This window comes from Triticum aestivum, chromosome 7D (assembly GCF_018294505.1).
Source record: "Triticum aestivum cultivar Chinese Spring chromosome 7D, IWGSC CS RefSeq v2.1, whole genome shotgun sequence".
Lineage (NCBI taxonomy): Eukaryota > Viridiplantae > Streptophyta > Magnoliopsida > Poales > Poaceae > Triticum > Triticum aestivum.
In genome coordinates this window covers 386,447,080-386,466,325 of record NC_057814.1, presented here as the reverse complement: position 1 = coordinate 386,466,325, position 19,246 = coordinate 386,447,080, and the positions used below count along the sequence as shown (strand labels likewise).

The window sequence follows — 19,246 nt, the reverse complement described above, 5'->3', positions numbered from 1 at the left end:
AACATAAATGCAGAGTACCTCTGAAGATCAAGGACTAACTAGACATTGTAATTCATGGCAAGAGAGATCCAGTCACAGTCATACTCAATATAAATTAATAACAATGCATACAAATGACAGCGGTGCTCTCTAACTGGTGCTTTTTATAAGAGGATGATGACTCAGCAATAAAAGTAAACAGATAGGCCCTTCGTAGAGGGAAGCAGGGATTTGCAGAGGTGCCAGAGCTCGAGTTTTGAAATAGAGAGGAATAATATTTTGAGAGGTATACTTTCATTATCAACATAACAACCAAGAGATCTCGGTATCTTCCATGCTACATACATTATAGGCGGTTCCCAAACAGAATGGTAAAGTTTATACTCCCCCACCACCAACAAGCACATTCCACGGCTGGTCCGAAACAACGGGTACCGTCCAACTAACAACAATCCTGGGGGAGTTTTGTTTGCATTTATTTTTGTTTGATTTTGAGCATGGGACTAGGCACCCTGGTTACCAGCCATTTTCTTGTGAATGATGAGCGGAGTCCACTCATTGTGAGAATAACCCACCTAGCATGGAAGATATTGACAACTCTAGTTGGTACATGAGCGATTCGAGCATACAAAACAGATTATCATTTGAAGGTTTAGAGTTTGGCACATGCAAATTTACTTGGAACAGCAGGTAAATACCGGATATAGGAAGGTATGGTGGACTCATGAATGAACAACTTTGGGGTTTATGGAAGTAGACGCACAAGCAGTATTCCCGCTTAGACAAGTGAAGGCTAGAAAAAGACTGGGGAGCGACCAACTAGAGAGCGACAACAGTCATAAACATGCATTGAGATTAACCAACATTGAGTGCAAGCATGAGTAGGATATAAATCACCATGAAAATAAATATCGTGGAGGCTATCTATGTTGATTTTGTTTCAACTACATGTGTGGAACATGTGTCAAGTCAGGCCACTCAAATCATTCAAAGGAGGATACCATCCTATCATACTACATCACAACCATTTTGATTTCCATGTTGTCACAAAAGGTAAACCATTATAAACTCCTAGCTAATTAAGCATGGCATGAGTAACTATAATCTCTAATTGTCATTGCCAACACGTTTCATTCATAATGGGCTGAATCAGGAACAATGAACTAATCATATTTACAAAAACAAGATAGGTCGAGTTCATACCATCTTTTCCTTATCTCAATCATTTCATCAAATATCGTCATTATTGCCCTTCACTTACATGGCCGAATAGTGTGGATAATAATAATAGTGCACATGCATTGGACTAAGCTAGAATCTGCAAACATTTATTCAAAGGAGAAGACAAGGTAATATGGGCTCTTTATTAGATCAAAAATAATGCATATGAGAGCCACTCAACATTTTCATCGTGGTCTTCTCCTCTTGACCCCCAAAGAAAACAAAAGAATTTCAAAGAAACACACTGAAATGTTTTTGGAGTTTTTGTTTTTCTGAAGAAAGAGAAACAAGAACGAGAAAAACTATTTACACGGGAAAGCTCCCAACAAACAAAAGAAGAACGAGAAATCTTTTTGGGTTTTCTATTAATATTACTACTAAGCATGCATAGAAAGTAAACTAACTACAACTAACCCCTTTTTTCTTAGTTTTTCTTAAGGTTTTTAAACACACAAGAAGAAAGCGGGAAAAGAAATAACTAACATGGATAATACAATGAAAGAGTATGAACACCGACAACTGAAATGAGTGTGTGAACATGAATGTAATGTCGGTGAGAAATACGTACTCCCCCAAGCTTAGGCTTTGGCCTAAGTTGGTCTACGCCCATGGATCAAAGTAGCCCTCTCCGGTGTACTGAGGAGGATCCTGGGGGTTCCATTGGTTAGCGAGCTCCTGTGGCTCCCACTGAAAAATAGACTCCTGGTATGGATCAGGTGATGGCTCTGGCTCAGGAGGTGGGGATCGTGTCCCCTCCCAGTATGCATGAATATCCGCGGGCAAAACGAAATACCTGCCTGAATGAATATCGAACAAAATAGGTGCAGGCAAGGTAATAATCTGGAAGGTGACCTCGCTAAATACCAAGTTATAAATAAGTCTCTTTTCCTCATCATGGCAAAGAAACTTATGTGTTACCATGCTGTCATAATCTAAATGTATAGTGGGTAGCAATTTCTCCTCTTTTGCATAGTGCCTAATGGGTATCTCAAAGTGTTTAGCAAGGCGAGAGGCGAAGATACCTCCGAAAATAGGACCCTTTGTATGGTTTAAACTCAACCGTTTAGCGTCCATAGCACCCAGACTGTAAGTTCTATCTCTATGTAAAGCGTGGCGCAAAATAGCAAGGTCAGGGGCACTAAGGCCTCCACTCTCTCCACGACCAATTAAACATCTCCTAGCAAATAATGAGTAATAGCGTAAAACAGGGAAATGTATACTAGCCACACTTTCTCCCAACACTCCTCTGTTTTCCCCTACGGTAATTTCATGAATAAAACCTTCCACATCACTAGGGTGTGGTTCCTCGACGCTACCCTCATAAGGTAATTTACAAACCTCGCAAAAGTCATAGAGCATCATTTCTTTGTACTCATCATATAAGTGAAAATCTACCGTGGGTGGTGATCTCCTAGCATGAAAATGAAAATTTTGCACGAAAGTATTAGTGTTTATGAGATACTGATCACACTGGTCAAGGAGGAAGTCGGTGATGCCTGCATTCCCAGCCAAATAATAGAAATCATCATAAATTCAGACCACTTGTAAGAATGCATCACATGGCCATTCACACGGCCGAATCTCCATGGCACGAGGAAGATTATACTTGGGCTTCTCTTTCTCCTCATTTTCCTTTTCCTTTGAACCCCGGCTCGAGGAGCCTCTGAACAATCTCCTCATCATTTTCTTCCTCTGAAAATTTCTAAAAAATTTAGTGACTCAAAATAAAAGTGAACCAAACTCAACAAAATCGATAGCAACTACTCCTACAAGTGCCTAGAGGCTATATCATGCATCAAAACTACTTTGGACCATATAAATTTGACATGCAAGCTCAAGAACAAGGTCACCACAACAGCAAAAATTTGCAATGAATAAAGCACTAGAACAAAAACTAATTGGACCATTGGAGGAGTCACATACCGAGGAACAATCCCCCAAAGCAGTTTTGTGAATGGAGCTTTGAGCAAGGAAATCAAAAATGGCAGAAAGATGAGCAAGAACACGAGCTTGAGCTATGGAGTGATTTTTTCTGGACGAAGAAGGAGACGATGGGTGCTGGAATAAGTGGTGGGGGCCACATGGGGCCAACAAGGACAGGGGGCGCGCCCCAGGGGGGTGGGGCGCGCCGTCCACCCTTGTGGCTAGCTGGTGAGGCCCCCTGGTGTTTCCTAAGTGCCATAAATTCTAAAATATTATACAAAAAATCATACTAAATTTTCAGGGCATTTGGAGAACTTTTATTTTCGGGACATTTTTTTATTGCATGGATAATTCAGAGAACAGACAGAAAATACTTATTTTGCTTTATTTCAACAAAATAACAAAAGATAAAAGGTTGGGTACAGAGAGTTGTGCCTTCTAAGTTCATCCATCTCATGCTCATCAAAAGGAATCCATTAACAAGGTTGATCAAGTCTTATTAATAAACTTCTTCCGAATGACATGAAACCGGAGAATTTTCAAATAACACTAGGTTACCTCAATGGGGATATGCATGTCCCCAACAATAAGAATATCATATTTCTTTTTGACAGTACGGAGAGGAAATTCAAAACCTCCAATAGTGATAGTTGAAATTTTTCCAATATAATTGATACTATGAACATGAGGTTGTTTCTCCGGAAAGTGTACCATATGCTCATTACCATTAACATGAAAAGTGACATTGCCTTTGTTGCAATCAATGACAGCCCTGCAGTATTCAAAAAGGGTCTACCGAGGAAGATCGACATACTGTCGTCCTCAGGAATATCAAGAATAACAAAGGCTGTTAAGATAGTAATGTTTGCAACCACAACAGGTACATCCTCACAAATACCGATGGGTATAGCAGTTGATTTATCAGCCATTTGCAAAGAGATTTCAGTAGGTATCAACTTATTCAATTCAAGTCTACGACACAAAGAGAAAGGCATAACACTAACACCGGCTCCAAGATCACATAAATTTGTTTTAACATAGTTTCTTTTAATGGAGCATGGTATAGTTGGTACTCCCGGATCTCCAAGTTTCTTTGGTATTCCACCCTTAAAGGTATAATTTGCAAGCATGGTGGAAATTTCAGCTTCCGGTATCTTTCCTTTATTAGTAACAATATCTTTCATATACTTAGCATAAGGAGGCATTTTGAGCATATCAATCAAACGCATACGCACGAAGATAGGTGATACGTCTCCAACATATCTATAATTTTTGATTCTTCCATGCTATTATATTATCTGTTTTGGATGTTTAATGGGCCTTAATATGCTCTTTTATATTATTTTTGGGACTAACCTATTAATCGAAGGCCCATTGCAATTTGCTGTTTTTTGCCTATTTCAGTGTTTCGCAGAAAAGGAATATCAAATGGAACGAAACCTTCGCGAGGATCTTTCTTGGAACAAACGCAACCCAGGAGACTTGGAGTGGAAGTCAAGGAAGCAACAAGGCAGCCATGAGGCAGGAGGGCGCGCCCAGGGGGGTAGGCGCGCCCCCACCCTTGTGGGCCGCTTGTAGCTCCACCGACCTACTTCTTTCGCCTATTTATACTCTTATACCCTGAAAACATCCAGGGGGCACAAAACCACTTTTCCACTGCCGCAACCTTCTATACCCGTGAGATCCCATCTTGGGGCCTTTTTCGGCGATCTACCAGAGGGGGATTCGATCACGGAGGGCTTCTACATCAACACCATAGCCTCTCCGATGATGTGTGAGTAGTTTACCATAGACCTTCGGGTCCATAGTTATTAGCTAGATGGCTTCTTCTCTCTCTTTGGATCTCAATACAAAGTTCTCCTCGATCTTCTTGGAGATCTATTCGATGTAATACTTTTTGCGGTGTGTTTGTCGAGATCCGATGAATTGTGGGTTTATGATCAAGATTATCTATGAACAATATTTGATTCTTCTCTGAATTCTTATATGCATGATTTATTATCTTTGCAAGTCTCTTCAAATTATCGATTTAGTTTGTCCTACTAGATTGATCTTTCTAGCAATGGGAGAAATGCTTAGCTTTGGGTTCAATCTTGCGGTGCTCGATCCCAGTGACAGAAAGGGAACCGACACGTATTGTATTGTTGCCATCAAGGATAAAACGATGGGGCTTATATCATATTGCTTGAGTTTATCCCTCTACATCATGTCATCTTGCCTAATGTGTTATTTTGTTCTTATGAACTTAATACTCTAGATGCATGCTGGATAGTGGTCGATGTGTGGAGTAATAGTAGTAGATGCAGAATCGTTTCGGTCTACTTGACACGGACGTGATGCCTATGTTCATGATCATGCCTAGATATTCTCATAACTATGCGCTTTTCTATCAATTGCTCGGCAGTAATTTGTTCACCCACCGTAATTTATGCTATCTTGAGAGAAGCCACTAGTGAATCCTATGGCCCCCCGGTCTATTTTACATCATATTAGTTTATCATCAACTTGCTATTTCTATCTCTGTTTATTTTGCAATCCTTACTTTTCAATCTATACAACAAAATACCAAAAATATTTATCTTATTATCTTTATCAGATCTCACTTTTGCAAGTGGCCGTGAAGGGATTGACAACCCCTTTATCGCGTTGGTTGCAAGGTTCTTGATTGTTTGTGCAGGTTCTAGGCGATTTGTGTGCAGTCTTCTACTGGATTGATACCTTGGTTCTCAAAAACTGAGGGAAATACTTACGCTACTTTGCTGCATCACCCTTTCCTCTTCAAGGGAAAACCAACGCATGCTCAAGAGGTAGCTAGAAGGATTTCTGGCGCCGTTGCTGGGGAGATCTACGCACAAGTCAAGACATACCAAGTACCCATCACAAACTCTTATCCCTCGCATTACATTATTTGCCATCCGCCTCTCGTTTTCCTCTCCCCCACTTCTAAAACGATTTTCGAAAACCTTTGCCTTTTCTTCGCCTTCTTCCCGTATGCATCTTTGTTTGTGTTTCCATGTGCCTTCTATTTGCTCGCATCTTTGGTTGCTAAAAATCTATTGACATGGATCCACTTAAAGTGTTCTACTTGGACCATCTTCGATCCTTATGCGCTCGTGCTAAAACCCCAAATAGCCTAGTTGATGGGAAATCTTTAGATGAGCATGCTCATTTTGTGCGTCACCGTTTGTCTGAAAAAAGGAGACACTTATGGGATCAAATAAACAGATTGCTGTGTTATGCTTGGAATCTTTGTGAAATTTATGATTTTACTTGTTGCTCTAAGAACCCTAAAAAACACCTCCCCTACCTATGTGAGTTTAATGATAATGAAATCTTATCTTCTTATGTAGAGGGTGTTTATAGTTACTACGATATTGAACAAATTGAAGAATTTGTTGCTTTTAAGGGTGCTTATGAAGTTGCTTATTTGATTGAAAAGTATGATATTACTCTCTACGAATCTGAAAATTTTGACATACTTCAATATTTCTATGAAAACTATGCTCATAAAGTCTATGTCAAAGAATTTATTGATAGAATGACCATTGCTTCTGAAGAAAATAATGATATGCATGAATCTATAGATAATTATGATTCCGATGATTTGATTGAAATATCCCTTGATGAACATGATGCTTGCTATTCTTGTGGCCATGATGCAAATATGTATGAAGATGAGTTTGCTACAATTCCTTATGTTAAACATGAGATCGTTGCTATTGCACCCATACTTGATAGTTCCTTTGATGAAAAGCATGATTGCAATGATGTTATTATAAATTCTCTTAATGTCAATTGTGTTAATGATATGCAAAACCTCAAGCTTGGGGATGCTAGTTTTGCTATGACTACTATCTGTTGCAATGATCATGATTGGGGTGATTCTTCTTATGATCTTGAAAATTAATTTAATCCTCATGATGAATATGAGATTGATAATAATGTTTGCAATAATATTGAAAGTCGGTTTGGAAGAGTGTCAAATTTAGATCCCACATATTTGGAGAATGTTCAATCTTATGAAGTTTTTGATAAAAGTGGGTTTGGAGAGGTCATGACTTTAGTTAATGTTAATCCCACTATTTTTGGAAGAGTGTCAACTTTGCATACATGTGGATCGTGTTAAGAATATGTTTTGTGATAGCTATATTGTTGAATTTGCTTATGATCCTACATGTAATTATTATGAGAGAGGAAAATATGGTTGTAGAAATTTTCATGTCACTAAATTTCCTCTCGTTATGTTGAGATTGCTATTGTTTCTTTCTTCTTCCTTGCATATGCTAGATCTTGCTTGTCTTGCTAATTTGTTTTCCTATAAAATGCCTATTCATAGGAAGTATGTTAGACTTAGATGTGTTTATCACGTGTTCTATGATGCTCTCTTTGTGCTTTAATTCTTGTCTTTGATGTGAGCATCATTAAAATTATCAATGCCTAGCTAGGGGCGTTAAATGATAGCGCTTGTTGGGAGGCAACTCAATTTTATTTTTGTTCCTTGCTTTTTGTTCCGTTTAGTAATAAATAATTCATCTAGCCTCTGTTTAGATGTTTTTTATGTTTTAATTAGTGTTTGTGCCAAGTAGAACCTTTGGGAAGACTTGGGTGAAGTCTTTGTGATCTTGCTATAAAAAACAGAAACATTAGCGCTCACGAGATTAGCTGCCATTTTTTACTGGGGAGTGATTTTAGGTTGATTCTTTTTGCAGATGATCAATAGATAAATTCCTCACGTCCAACAATTTATTTTAGAATTTTTGGAGTTCCATAAGTATACGTTTGATACAGATTACTACAGACTGTTCTGTTTTTGACAGATTCTGTTTTTCGTGTGTTGTTTGCTTATTTTGATGAATCTATGGCTAGTATCGGGGGGCATGAACCATAGAGAAGTTGGAATACATTAGGTTTAACACCAATATAATTAAAGAATGAGTTAATTACAGTAACTTGAAGTGGTGGTTTGTTTTCTTACAGTAACGGAGCTCATGAGATTTTCTGTTTAAGTTTTGTGTTGTGAAGTTTTCAAGTTTTTGAGTAAAGATTTGATGGATTTCGGAATAAGGAGTGGCAAGAGCCTAAGATTGGGGATGCCCAAGGCACCCCAAGGTAAAATTCAAGGACAACCAAAAGCCTAAGTTTGGGGATGCCCCGGAAGGCATCCCCTCTTTCGGCTTCGTCTATCGGTAACTTTACTTGAGGCTATATTTTTATTCACCACATGATATGTGTTTTGCTTGGAGAGTCTTGTATGATTTGGGTCTTTGATTTTTAGTTTACCACAATCATCCTTGCTGTACACACCTTTTGGAGAGACACACATGAATCGGAATTTATTAGAATACTCTATGTGCTTCACTTATATCTTTTGAGCTAGATAATTTTGCTCTAGTGCTTCACTTATATCTTTTTAGAGCACGGTGGTGGTTTTATTTTATAGAAATTATTGATCTCTCATGCTTCACTTATATTATTTTGAGAGTCTTTTAGAACAGCATGGTAATTTTCTTTGGCTATAAAATTAGTCCTAATATGATAGGCATCCAAGATGGGTATAATAAAAACTTTCATATAGAGTGCATTGAATACTATGAGAAGTTTGATACTTGATGATTGTTTTGAGATATTAATATGGTAATATTAGGGTCATGCTAGTTGAGTAATTTTGAATTTGAGAAATACTTGTGTTAGAGTTTGCAAGTCCCGTAGCATGCACGTATGGTAACCATTGTGTGACAAATTTGAAGCATGAGGTGTTTCTTTGATAGCCTTCCTTATGAGTGGCGGTCGGGGACGAGCGATGGTCTTTTCCTACCAATCTATACCCCTAGGAGCATGCGCGTAGTGCTTGGTTTTGATGACTTGTAGATTTTTCAATAAGTATGTGAGTTCTTATGACTAATGTTGAGTCCATGGATTATACGCACTCTCACTCTTCCATCATTGCTAGCCTCTTCGGTACCGTGCATTGCCCTTTCTCACCTTGAGAGTTGGTGCAAACTTCGCCGGTGCATCCAAACCCCGTGATATGATACGCTCTATCACACATAAGCCTCCTTATATCTTCCTCAAAATAGCCACCATGCCTACCTATTATGGCATTTCCATAGCCATTCCGAGATATATTGCCATGCAACTTTCCACCGTTCCGTTTATTATGACACGCTTCATCATTGTCATATTGCCTTGCATGATCATGTAGTTGACATCGTATTTGTGGCAAGGCCACCATGCATAATTTTTCATACATGTCACTCTTGATTCATTGCCTATCCCGGTACACCGCCGGAGGCACTCATATAGAGTCATATTTTGTTCTAGTATCGAGTTGTAACCCTTGAGTTGTAAATAAATAGAAGTGTGATGATCATCATTATTAGAGCATTGTCCCGTGTGAGGAAATAAAAAAAAGGGAAAGGCCAAAAAAAAAGAAAGGCCAAATAAAAAATATTAAAAAAAGAGAAAGGCCAAATAAAAAAAGAGAAGGCCCAAAAAATGAGAGAAAAAGAGAGAAAGGACAATGCTACTATCCTTTTTTCCACACTTGTGCTTCAAAGTAGCACCATGATCTTCATGATAGAGAGTCTCTTATATTGTCACTTTCATATACTAGTGGGAATTTTTTATTATAGAACTTGGCTTGTATATTCCAATAATGGGCTTCCTCAAATGCCCTAGGTCTTCATGAGCAAGCAAGTTGGATGCACACCCACTTAGTTTCTTTAGTTGAGCTTTCATACATTTATAGCTCTTGTGCATCCGTTGCATGGCAATCCCTACTCCTCGCATTGACATCAATTGATGGGCATCTCCATAGCCCGTTGATTAGCCGCGTCGATGTGAGACTTTCTCCCTTTTTGTCTTCTCCACACAACCTCCATCATCATATTCTATTCCACCTATAGTGCTATGTCCATGGCTCACGCTCATGTATTACGTGAAAGTTGAAAAAGTTTGAGAATACTAAAGTATGAAACAATTGCTTGGCTTGTCATCGGGGTTGTGCATGATGAGAGCATTTTGTGTGACAAAAATGAAGCATAGCCAAACTATATGATTTTGTAGGGATGAGCTTTCTTTGTCCATGTTATTTTGAGAAGACATAATTGCTTAGTTAGTATGCTTGAAGTATTATTATTTTTATGTCAATATTAAACTTTTGTCTTGAATCTTTGGGATATGAACATTCATGCCACAATAAAGAAATTACATTGAAAATTATGTTAGGTAGCATTCCACATGAAAATTCTGTTTTTATCATTTACCTACTCGAGGACGAGCAGGAATTAAGCTTGGGGTTGCTTGATACGTCTCCAACGTATCTATAATTTTTGATTGTTCCATGCTATTATATTATATGTTTTGGATGTTTAATGGGCTTTAATTTGCTCTTTTATGTTTTGTTGGGACTATCCTATTAACCGAAGGCCTAGTGCAATTTGTTGTTTTTTTGCCTATTTCAGTGTTTCACAGAAAAGGAATATCAAACGGAATCCAAACGGAACAAAACCTTCGCGGGGATCTTTCTTGGAAGAAATACAACCCAGGAGACTTGGAGTGGAAGTCAAGGAAGCAACGAGGCAACCACGAGGCAGGAGGGTGCGCCCAGGGGGGTAGGCGCGCCCCCACCCTCATGGGCCCCTCGTAGCTCCACCGACCTACTTCTTTCGCCTATATATACTCTTATACCCTGAAAACATCCACGGGAGCCATGAAACCACTTTTCCATCGCCGCAACCTTCTGTACCCGTGAGATCTCATCTTGGGGCCTTTTCCGGTGATCTGCCGGAGGGGGATTCTATCATCGAGGGCTTCTACATCAACACTATAGCCTCTTCGATGATGTGTGAGTAGTTTACCACAGAACTTCAGGTCCATAGTTATTAGCTAGATGGCTTCTTCTCTCTCTTTGGATCTCAATACAAAGTTCTCCTCGATCTTCTTGCAGATCTATTTGATGTAATACTTTTTGCGGTGTGTTTCTCGAGATCCGATGAATTGTGGGTTTATGATCAAGATTATCTATGAAAAATATTTGATTCTTCTCTGAATTCTTATATGCATGATTTAATATCTTTGCAAGTCTCTTCGAATTATCGATTTAGTTTGGCCTACTAGATTGATCTTTCTTGCAATGGGAGAAGTGCTTAGCTTTGGGTTCAATCTTGCGGTGTTCGATCCCAGTGACAGAAAGGGAACCGACACGTATTGTATTGTTGCCATCGAGGATAAAAAGATGGGGTTTATATCATATTGCTTGAGTTTATCCCTCTACATCATGTCATCTTGCCTAATGCGTTACTCTGTTCTTATGAACTTAATACTCTAGATGCATGCTGGATGGCAGTCGATGTGTGGAGTAATAGTAGTAGATGCAGAATCGTTTCGGTCTACTTGACACGGACGTGATGCCTATGTTTATGATCATGCCTAGATATTCTCATAACTATGCGCTTTTCTATCAATTGCTCGGCAGTAATTTGTTCACCCACCGTAGTTTATGCTATCTTGGGAGAAGCCACTAGTGAAACCTATGCCCCCGGGTCTATTTTACATCATACTAGTTTATCATCAACTTGCTATTTCTATCGTTGTTTATTTTGAAATCCTTACTTTTCAATCTATACAACAAAAATACCAAAAATATTTATCTTATTATCTTTATCAGATCTCACTTTTGCAAGTGGCCGTGAAGGGATTGACAACCCCTTTATCGCGTTGGTTGCAAGGTTCTTGATTGTTTGTGCAGGTACTAGGCGATTTGCGTGTAGTCTCCGACTGGATTGATACCTTGGTTCTCAAAAACTGAGGGAAATACTTACTCTACTTTGCTGCATCACCCTTTCCTCTTCAAGGGAAAACCTATGCATGCTCAAGAGGTAGCAATATTTCTAATCATTTCAGCAAAGCGCTCAAAATCCTCATCATCTTTTTTCTTGAATGGCTTAGGAGGAAAGGGCATGGGTTTCTGAACCCATGGTTCTATTTATTTACCATGTTTTCTAGCACTAAAATCTCTCCTATCATAATGTTGATTCTTTGATTGTGGGTTATCAAGATCAACATCAGGTTCAATCTCTACATCATTATCATTACTAGGTTGAGCATCAACATGAACATCATTATCAGCATTATCACTAGGTTCATGTTTCACCAGATTGTGTCTCAGCATCAGAAATAGAAATATCATTGGGATTCTCAGGTGTATCTATAACAGGTTCACTAGAAACATGCAAAGTCTTATCAGTTTTCTTTTTGTTTTTATTAGAAGGACTAGGTGCATCAATATTAATTCTCTGAGAATCTTGGTCAACTCTCTTAGGATGACCCTCGGGATACAAAGGTTCCTGGGTCATTTTACCACCTCTAGTCATAACCCTAACAGCATTATCACTGTTCTTACTATTCAACTCATTAAGCAAATCATCGTGTGCCTTAAGTACTTGTTCTACTTGAGTTGTTACCATGGAAGCATGTTTACTAATAAGCTTAAGATCATTAACAGTTCTACTCATATAATCACCCAAGTGGTCAAGCATGTAAGCATTATGTTTCAGTTGTCTACTAACATAAGCATTGAAATTTTCTTGTTTAACAATGAAATTATCAAACTCGTCCAAGCATTGACTAGCAGACTTATTATGAGGAATATCACCTTCATCAAATCTATGGAGAGAGTTTACCTCTACTACCTGTGTTGGGTTATCAAGACCATGTATTTCTTTAATAGGTGGTAAATTCTTAACATCTTCAGCTTTAATACCTTTTTCTTTCATAGATTTCTTTGCCTCTTGCATATCTCCAGGACTGAGAAATAGAATACCCCTTTTCTTCGGAGTTGGCTTAGGAGTTGGTTCAGGAAGTGTCCAATCATTATCACTACTCAATATATTATTGAATAGCAATTCAGCTTGCTCAACAGTTCTTGCCCTGAAAACACAACCAGCACAACTATCCAGGTAGTCTCTGGAAGAATCGGTTAGTCCATTATAAAAGATATCAAGTATTTCATTTTTCTGAAGAGGATGATCAGGCAAAGCATTAAGTAATTGGAGAAGCCTCCCCCAAGCTTGTGGGAGACTTTCTTCTTTAATTTTCACAAAGTTAAATATTTCCCTTAAAGCAGCTTGTTTTTTATGAGCAGGGAAATATTTTTCAGAGAAGTAGTAATCATATCCTGGGGACTACGCACACAACCAGGAGCAAGAGAGTTAAATTATATCTCAGCATCACCCTCTAATGAGAAAGGAAACAATTTGAGAATATAGTAATAGCGAATTTTTTCCTCATCAGAAAATAGGGTGGCCATATCATTCAACTTAGTAAGATGTGCCACTACAGTTTCAGATTTATAACCATAGAAAGGATCAGATTCAACCAAAGTAATTAACTCAGGATCGACAGAGAATTCATAATCCTTATCAGTAATAAAGATAGGTGAAGTAGCAAAATTGGGATCATATTTCATTCTAGCATTCAGAGATTTTTCTTTCAGTTTAGCTAACAATTTCTTAAGATCTTCCTTATCATTGCAAGCAAAGAAGTCTCTAGCAGTTTCTTCATCCATAACATAACCCTCAGGTACAACAGGCAATTCAAATCTAGGGGGAGAATCATAATCTTCAGTTTCAATAATATCATCAGTTTCAGTAATTTCATTCTCTCTAACCCTAGCGAGTTGTTCATCAAGAAATTCACCTAGTGCCACAGTATTATCAAGCATAGAAGTGGTACCATCATAAGAATCATGCATAGCAGAAGTGGCATCATCAATAACATGCGACATATCGGAATCAACAGCAGGTGTAGGTGTCGCAAGTTTACTCAAAACAAAAGGAGAATCAAGTGCAGAGCTAGATGGTAGTTCCTTACCTCCCCTCGTAGTTGAGGGATATATCTTGGTTTTGTTGTCTTTCAGATTCCTCATAGTGATCAACAGATATAAATCCCAAGTTACTCAAAGAATAGAGTTGTGCTCCCCGGCAACGGCGCCAGAAAAAGGTCTTGATAACCCACAAGTATAGGGACCGGAACAGTTTTTGAGGGTAGAGTATTCAACCCAAATTTATTGATTCGACACAAGGGGAGCCAAAGAATATTCTCAAGTATTAGCGGCTGAGTTGTCAATTCAACCACACCTGAAAGACTTAATATCTGCAACAAAATATTTAGTAGCAAAGTAGTATGGAAGTAACGGTAACAGTGGCAAAAGTTACAGTAGCAGTTTTGTAGTAATCGTAACAGTGGCAACGGAAAAGTAACTTAGCAAACATCAATATGAAACGAGCTTGTAGGCAATGGATCAATGGTGGATAATTATGTCGGATGGCATTCATCATGCAACAGTTATAACATAGTGTGACACAGAACTAGCTCCAATTCATCAATATAATGTAGGCATGTATTCCGAATATAGTCATACGTGCTTATGGAAAAGAACTTGCATGACATATTTTGTCCTATCCTCCCGTGGCAGCGGGGTCCTATTGGAAACTAAGGGATATTAAGGCCTCCTTTTAATGGATTACCAGACCAAAGCATTAGCACTTAGTGAATACATGAACTCCTCAAACTACAGTCATCACCGGGAAGTGTCCCGAGTATTGTCACTCCGGGGCTGACGGATCATAACACGTAGTAGGTGACTATAACTTGCAAGATAGGATCAAGAACACAAATATATTCCTGAAAACATAATAGGTTCGGATCTGAAATCATGGCACTCGGGCCCTAGTGACAAGCATTAGGCATAGCAAAGTCATAGCAACATCAATCTTAGAACATAGTGGATACTAGGGATCAAACCCTAACAAAACTAACTCGATTACATGGTAAATCTCATCCAACCCATCACGGTCCAGCAAGCCTACGATGGGATTCCTCACGCACGGCGGTGAGCATAATGAAATGGGTGATGGAGGATGGTTGATGATGACGATGGCAACAGATTCCCCTCTCTGGAGCCCAAAATGGACTCCAGATCTGCCCTCCCGAGGAAGAACAGGGCTTGGCGGCGGCTTCGTATCGTAAAACGCGATGAATCCTTCTCTCTCATTTTTTCTCCCCAAAAGAGAATATATGGAGGTGGAGTTGAGGTCGGTGGAGGTCCAGGGGGCCCACAAGGTCGGGAGGCGCGCCCCTACACTTGTGGCCAGGGTGTGGGCCTCCTTCACTTGATTCTTTCGCCAATATTTTTTATTAATTCCAAAACTTATATCCATGAAGTTTCAGGTCATTCCGATAACTTTTTATTCTGCACAAAAATAACACCATGGCAATTCTGCTGAAAACAGCGTCAGTCCGGGTTAGTTCCATTCAAATCATGCAAGTTAGAGTCCAAAACAAGGGCAAAAGAGTTTGGAAAAGTAGATACGACAGAGACGTATCAATCCACATGCGTGCTCATATGATGGGCACCAAAGGACAACAACACAACCAGAAGCAAATTGAACCAACCATAGCAATTCACCAATTACCAGTAGGACAACAAAAATCTACTCAGACATCATAGGATGGCAACATATCATTATATAGTAATATGAACATAAAGCACCATGTTCAAGTAGAGGGTAGAGCGGGTTGCGGGGGTGTGGACCGCTTAATATAGATGGGGGAAGGTGATGAAGATGTTCGTGAAGATGACAGAGTTGTTGGAGTAGATCACCGTCACACGATGATTGCCCCGGCGGCGTTTCGGCGCCACCGGGAGACAGGAGGAGAGAGCCCCCCTCTTTCTTCTTCTTCTTCTTCTTCTTCTTCTTCTTCTTCTTCTTCTTCTTCTTCTTCTTCTTCTTCTTCTTCTCCTTCTTCTTCTTCTTCTTCTTCTTCTTCTTCTCCTTGTTCTTCTCCTTCTTCTTCTTCTCCTTCTTCTCCTTCTCCTTCTTCTTCTTCTTCTTCTTCTTCTTCTTCTTCTTCTTCTTCTTCTTCTTCTTCTTCTTCTCCTTCTTCTTCTTCTTCTCCTTCTTCTTCTTCTTCTTCTTCTTCTTCTTCTTCTTCTTCTTCTTCTTCTTCTTCTTCTTCTTCTTCTTCTTCTTCTTCTTCTTCTTCTTCTTCTTCTTCTTCTTCTTCTTCTTCTTCTTCTTCTTCTTCTTCTTCTTCTTCTTCTCCTTCTTCTTCTTCTCCTTCTGCTTCTTCTGCTTCTCCTCCTTCTGCTTCTCCTTCTTCTCCTTCTGCTTCTCCTTCTTCTCCTTCTCCTTCTCCTTCTTCTCCTTCTCCTTCTCCTTCTTCTCCTTCTCCTTCTCCTTCTCCTTCTCCTCCTTCTCCTTCTTCTCCTTCTCCTCCTTCTCCTTCTTCTCCTTCTTCTTCTTCTTCTTCTTCTTCTTCTTCTTCTTCTTCTTCTTCTTCTTCTTCTCTTCTTCTTCTTCTCTTCTTCTTCTTCTTCTTCTTCTTCTTCTTCTTCTTCTTCTTCTTCTTCTTCTTCTTCTTCTTCTTCTTCTCTTCTTCTCTTCTTCTTCTTCTTCTTCTTCTTCTTCTCCTTCTTCTCCTTCTTCTTCTTCTCCTCCTTCTCCTTCTCCTCCTTCTCCTTCTCCTCCTTCTCCTTCTTCTTCTTCTTCTTCTTCTTCTTCTTCTTCTTCTTCTTCTTCTTCTTCTTCTTCTTCTTCTTCTTCTTCTTCTTCTTCTTCTTCTTCTTCTTCTTTCTTCTTCTTCTTCTTCTTCTTCTTCTTCTTCTTCTTCTTCTTCTTCTTCTTCTTCTTCTTCTTCTTCTTCTTCTTCTTCTTCTTCTTCTTCTTCTTCTTCTTCTCCTTCTTCTTCTTCTCCTTCTTCTTCTTCTCCTTCTTCTTCTTCTCCTTCTTCTTCTTCTCCTTCTTCTTCTTCTCCTTCTTCTTCTTCTCCTTCTTCTTCTTCTCCTTCTTCTCCTTCTTCTCCTTCTTCTTCTCCTCCTTCTTCTTCTCCTCCTTCTTCTTCTCCTGCTTCTTCTTCTTCTCCTTCTTCTTCTTCTCCTTCTTCTTCTTCTTCTTCTTCCTTGGCTTCCCCCTAGACGGGAGGAGAGTTCCCCCTCTGGTCCATGGCTGCCATGGTGGCTGAGGGGCAGGAGCCCCTCCTAGACTGGATCCCCATCTCTGTTCTCTTCTGTTTCGCGTTCCTATTTTCTGCACCTTTTATCGTTTATTATATTCCCGGAGATCCGTAACTCCGATTGCGCTGAGATTTTGACGCGATTTTTTGGATATAAGCTTCCTTTGTCTCGAAGTAGAGATCCAACCGACTTACGAGGAGGGAACAGGACACCTGGGCGCGCCTGGGGCCTGGGGCGCGCCCTGGTGTATCTTGGGAGCTGTGGGCCCCCGTTTGCAAATTTTTTTTACCGGCACTAGGCACTGGATATTCCGCGAAACAAAAAACATGTGATTCACATCATAGGAACCGGTTTGGACTTCGGTTTATATGGATATTCCGCGAAACAAAATTTTTTACCTCCCAAAAATCACATATATTCCAAAATAATTCTTCATAAATTTTTACCGTGTTTGGACTTCGGTTTATATGGATATTCCGCGAAACAAAAAACATGCAACAAATAAGAACCGCCACTAGGCACTGGATCAATATGTTAGTCCAATAAATCATATAAAATGTTGCCAAAAATATGTGAGGCCTTCTTTGGTTCATAGGGTAGGAAAATCGTAGGATTAGGAAAGTCATAGGAAATGAGATGACATGTATCTCAAATCCTATGAGTAGGAATAGGAAAGGAGATGCCATTTGATTCACATCATAGGATTTTTTTCCATTAAGTCTAGGCTAATGTTTATTTTCCCATGAAATGTGGAGGATAGGAAGAATTCCTTCATAGGAATAGGATTCTATTCCTACAAGCCAAAGGGCTCTAAAGGAATTTTTTCCTATAGAAATCCTATCCTATGAAATTCCTACAAGATTCCTCTAAACCAAAGGAGGCCTGAAAGTTGTATAATATTGGCATGAAACAATAAAAAATTATAGATGCGATGGAGACGTATCATGGAGCAATATCTCTAAGCACTTGAGCAGTTAGTCCATGATCAAAATCCCATCCCCTATTAATAATATTGGCTTTCCTATTAACACAATGTGATCTTGGATCACTTAACCAAAAATGTAGAGTCTTGAAGCTTTGACAATGTCTATCCATTGCATATTGAGGGGTCCACATCTCCATCCATGTACTTACCTGAACTCTTCCTGAAATATACTCAAGGGAAACATTAGTCCAACAATATGTATGTTGACATGAATTACCAAACCATCAAGGGAGAAAATGTGCTTTCAGCTGCTCATGACGCATATTGTCCTGCTAGCCACCTCGGAGGGGGCGACATGTGCCTTCCAGCCATATCTTCTTGGGTTGGGTGCAACCGATGGGAGATGGTCTCTCGAGATTTGTTCAACCATTTGGTTGGCGGTCTATTAGTAGGTTTTGTGATGCATAAGGCTCATCTCCCTGCAATTTTCCTTTTTTACTTGCCTTGGGGCAGCCATGTGTGGCAGTATTTTTGTAAATTTTATTGTGTTCGGATGATGAACTATGAAATAATCAGCAAAAGGTCTTAGGGTACGATGATATATGGGACCGGCGTGGCCCCTTTGCAGTTCGGCTAGGGTGATCGACGAGCATAGAGAGCAAATCCATCAGTTCACACGCGATGATTTCTCAGGTTCGGGCCGCCATGGAGGTGTAAAACCCTACTCCTATCTTTAGGTGGTTTGACTTGGGGCTCAAGTTACAAGCGCGGCTTGCTGAAAAAACGTGAGCAAGGTGCAAGTACTGTGTAAACGTGAGTAGGGTGTCGACCCGTGCCAAGGTAGCCATGGGCCTCCTTTTATAGACAAAAGGGGTTACCACAGTGGCAATATGGTCATTACCTCTATGTGAATAGTGGTCTTGATGCTATCCAACCTAATCCTGATGGACTAGGACAAGGGAATTTAATGCACCGTGAACTAATAGCAATCCTTTGGCAAAAGGCGTCTCTCCTTCTGTGTCATGGACGTGCATGAACCTATCTCCTTGACACGTCCACTAGACGGGTGTCAATAAAGTTTATCTGCATGTGATGTGCTAACACGTGTCTTGATGATCCTCCCCAAGTCGCTCGCCCGCTTGACACCTAATCTTTACAAGCCATTAGTTGGTCGATGAGGT

The 19,246-nt window shown here is 39.6% G+C and overlaps 1 pseudogene; it reads right to left on the bottom strand.

Annotated features, from left to right (window-relative positions):
* Positions 1-15,858: 15,858 nt before the first annotated feature.
* Positions 15,859-16,884, bottom strand: LOC123170015 (cilia- and flagella-associated protein 251-like; annotated as a pseudogene).
* Positions 16,885-19,246: the final 2,362 nt, after the last annotated feature.